This window comes from Sapajus apella, unplaced genomic scaffold (genome assembly GCF_009761245.1).
Source record: "Sapajus apella isolate SASKATOON/1434 unplaced genomic scaffold, GSC_monkey_1.0 scaffold2, whole genome shotgun sequence".
Lineage (NCBI taxonomy): Eukaryota > Metazoa > Chordata > Mammalia > Primates > Cebidae > Sapajus > Sapajus apella.
The window spans coordinates 17,287,795-17,292,036 of record NW_022436942.1 but is presented as its reverse complement, the minus strand read 5'-3'; the positions used below and the strand labels follow the sequence as shown (position 1 = coordinate 17,292,036).

The 4,242-nt window shown below is 37.3% G+C and overlaps 1 pseudogene; it reads left to right on the top strand.

Moving 5' to 3' along the window:
- Window positions 1–1,672: 1,672 nt before the first annotated feature.
- LOC116557394 lies at window positions 1,673–3,466 on the top strand (annotated as a pseudogene).
- Window positions 3,467–4,242: the final 776 nt, after the last annotated feature.

Below are 4,242 nucleotides of genomic sequence, written 5' to 3'. Positions count from 1 at the left end.
AAATAGCACACTAATGACTTGAGTTAGTTGAAGTATTTGGTTTGTTGGGTTACTTTGTTAGAGATCTTAATCGTATCCTAACTTGTTTTGCAATTCTAACCTGATTGGCAGCAGAGCCCTTGTTAGGGATTAGAGCTGAAGCTTGATGAATGTTGCTTTTACTACTCCTTCCTAACATGGCTCTAAAAAAGTCTTTTGATATCAGAGGCCATAAAATAATATGTTTTGTTTCTGTTTTAAGAACTGAGGTAGATATGGAAGTCATTTAATCTAAACTCATTTTCTAGATGAAGTAGCTATAGCCTTTAGATGTTAAATGATATGGGCTGGGAGCAGTGGCTTATACTCTAATCCTAGCACCGTGGGAGACTGAGGCGGCAGATTACTAGAGGTCAGGAGTTCAAGACCAGCCCAGCCAACATGGTGAAACTGCATCTCCACTAAATATATAAAAATTAGCCTGGTGTGGTGGTGGATGCCTGTAATCCCAGATACTTAGGAGGCTGAGGCAGGAGAATTGCTTGAATCCCAAAGGTGGGGGTGAAGTGAGCCTGAATTGTGCCACTGCATTCCAGCTTAGACAACAGAGTAAGGCACTGTCTCAAAAAAAAAAAAAAAAAAAAAAAAAATTAAATGATGTGTGTAAGTGTTAAATCAGCTACTTAGTATCACCTGTAGAATAAGTCGTATCCTGACTGCCAGACTTTTTCCAGTGGTAGCCTCCTACTTAGTATATGCTCCTACCCTTAGCCACTGACAGCAAATATGGGCCTGAAATTCTTATTAGGTTCTCACAATTTATTGAAGTCCTGAAATGAGGAATCAGATAAGCAGCTACAGGCCTTTTTTTTTTTTTAATTGTTTAAAGGCTTTTTAAAAGAAAATCTCAAAGTTTATTAAAAAACATAAGTATCTATGACTTGAGACATTTTTCTAAGAAAAAAACCCATAAGTATCTTAAGTGTTGTGTCTTGTTACTTGCATTCTACCTATGTGGACATATAAAGATGATTAAGACAGGTCTTAGCTCAAATGTATATATAATTCAGATGAGAAACATGCCTGCAAAATTATGTTTTGCATAATTTTTGTGTGAGACTGTGAAATTCAGTATTATACAAGTAGTAAGGATAATTAAAGGTGGAAGAGCCTTTTCAGTTACGGTATTAACAAAGGCTTAGTCAGAGAAGGATGAATAGGATTTTGAAATTGTGAAATTATTCTAGTTGGGGGAAAGTGTGGAAGTTGAAATGCCAAGATTAGTTGAGGAAGATGGGAGGATCGCTGGAGGCTAGAAGTTCAAGACCAGCCTAGACAACATGACAAGCCATCTCTAAAAATAAAGTAAAAATAAAAAAGAAAAAGGCAGCATGGGCCTATGAGGCCTGTGGGTGCCTGCATCCCCCAGCACTACCCCCACCCCATGTCTTCCAGCTCCCCAGCATTTCCCAGCTCCCCCTGCAGCTGGCTCTGCAGTGGTCCAGTCTGGTGGCCCCCTGTGGATTCAGGTTCCAGACAGAAGGCTGCTTGTTCTGTGCCCTTTGTTGTGATCCCAGCAGACCAGTGGTACTGCAGCAACTGCCAGAGCAGCCTTGTCACTACGTAGGAGCCCCAGGCTACCCCTCAGCCATACTTGAGGCTAGTTCTGGAAGTGCTACGCAGCACTGTGGCAACACTGAGTCAAAGTATGGGAGCAGATTCTAATTCTTACGGTTTTCCATGGGAATAGGTGATATGGGCAGCTATTTTTGGATTGTTTGCTCTTCTCTTTTTTTTTTTTTTTTTTGTGAAGAGGTTTTAGATTGGTTAGGAGTTGGATTTATGTGGGAAGAGAGAAAAAGCTTACTAAAATGCTTTCTAGACTAACTGAAGAAAAAAATTTGGCCTTATTCAAAAAGAGTATGAAGGCCATGAAGCGGAGTCATCTTTAAAGGATGCCAGCTTTGAGAAGGAGGCAACAGAAGCACAAAGCTTGAAGGTAACGTATGAAAATCTGAACAGGTTCAATGTGGAACTTGAGGAAGAAATACTATGTCTAGTAAGAGAGTTAAAAGAAGAGAAATTGAAACAGTCTGAACAAAATGAACTGATGGCAGATATTTCAAAAAGGATACAGTCTCTAGAAGATGAGTCAAAATCTCTCAAATCACAAGTAGCTGAAGCCAAAATGACCTTCAAGACTATTTCCAATGAATGAAGAACCACTGAAGATAGCAATAAGAGATGCTTTGGATGAAAATTCTCAACTTCAGGAAAGCCAGAGACAGCTTTTGCAAGAAGCTGAAGTATGGGAAGAACAAGTGATTGAACTTAATAAACAGAAAATAGCATTGGAAGACTCCAAAGTACACGCAGAACAAGTTCTCAGTGATAAAGACAGTCACATCAAGACTCTGAACACTTGCTGAAGATGAAGATTGGGCTGATAAGCTCGGAGAAGACAGAATGGATGAAGACAACGTGGAGTTAGAACTGAACAGTGAATCACAAAATGGTGTGTACTTAGGTCATCCTCAAACGGAGCTTTGAAGAAACTGATTCATGCTGCTAAGTTCAATGCTTCTTTCAAAAGCTTAGAAGGAGAAGAACCCAAATTTATACTCATTTATCTGAAGTTGATAAAACAAAGGAAAAGCTTACAGAGCATATTAAAACTTTTGAGAATGAAAACAAGCACCTTTGCAGTCAGAAAACACATTTTGAAAGTGAGAATCAGAAGCTTCAACAGAAACTTACAGTAATGACTGAATTATATCAAGAAAATGAAATGAAACTCTATAGTAAATTAACAGAGGAAAATTACCAGTTAGAGAAAGAAGAGAAACTTTCTAAAGTAGACAAAAGGATCAGCCATGCCACCGCAAAGCTGGAGACCTATAGAAAGAGAGCCAAAGATCTTGAAGAAGAATTGGAGAGAACGATGCATTATTATCAAGGGTGCACTATTTCCTATTAGAAAAAAGCGCATGATAATTGGTTTGCACCTGGAACTGCTGAACGAAATCTCAATGATTTAAGGAAAGAAAATGCTCATAACAGACAAAAATTAACTGAAATAGAGTTTAAATTTGAACTTTTAGGAAAAAATCCGTATGTACTGGATGTTCCAAATGCACCATTTGGCAGAGAGCCTTCCCCATATGGCCCCTCACCATTGGGTCAGCCTTCATCTGAAATGAGAGCTTTTCTGCCTCCTCCAACTTTAATGGAGGGTCCACCCAGATTCTCACCTTTGCTTCCAAGGAGAGAAGGAAGAGGCTCAAGAGGCCCAGGGAACCCTCTGAACCATCAGATTACCAATGCAAGAGGAGAATCAAGCTCTGATACATTAACTGATTCTCAAAGGGGTCCTGACACTAGGCCCCTGTCACCTCTGTGGGAAAAGGGAGCTTCTAGAGATTATTTTCCACCAAGGGATTTCCAAGGTCCACTACATGCTCCATTTGCAAGTGTGCTTGCTTTTTAAAATTTGTTTTTAAAGCTCAATATGTGTTTTATTGATCAGAGTTAATTTTACTATCTGTTCATATAGTAAAACAGTGGAGGAAAAATTTTTCTAGCATTCTGTGAGTGTACCATTACTTTTCCCAATTGGGAAGGCAGCCAGCCATAAGTAGAATGTAATGAGGTTTCAAATTGGTTCATCTTAATAATATAGAATTATTTCTGTATTTTGGTAGTCAAAAAATAATTGACTTTTTGCAGGGCTTCCAAAACTAAAATTATCTGTATCTTATTTGGAAGCAACTTGTTATTCTGGCAGTTAGTTAAAATAATTAAAATTTATATTCTAGCCTTAACATTACTGGCTAAGATATTTTTTAAACTCTTTTTCATAAGTAGTTCTGATGTAGTCCTATTTATTTGAAGCATAAAATGTATTTATTATGTTTGACCTAATTGTTGGATTTATTGAATTCTTTTAAAGCTTCACATAGGAAAAAGGCATAATATATTGTTTTTATATTCATACTTTACCGTTTTGAACTATAGCGTTCTGCAGAATAAATATATGGTTACCAAATACTAGGCTTTGCCTATGAATGTCTCATCTAGTATTCCTTTCCTTGTTTCTCCTCTCTTTTTAAAGTTTAAAGTGAATTAAAATGAATTTTGTTTGGGGAAGGACTTTGATAATGAAAGAAAATATTTTACATTAAGTTTAATATATTTCGAAGTATTTCCTCCTTTTTAAAAGAGGTGTTAAGATAGGACAAAAATTAAATTAAAAATTAATGATAT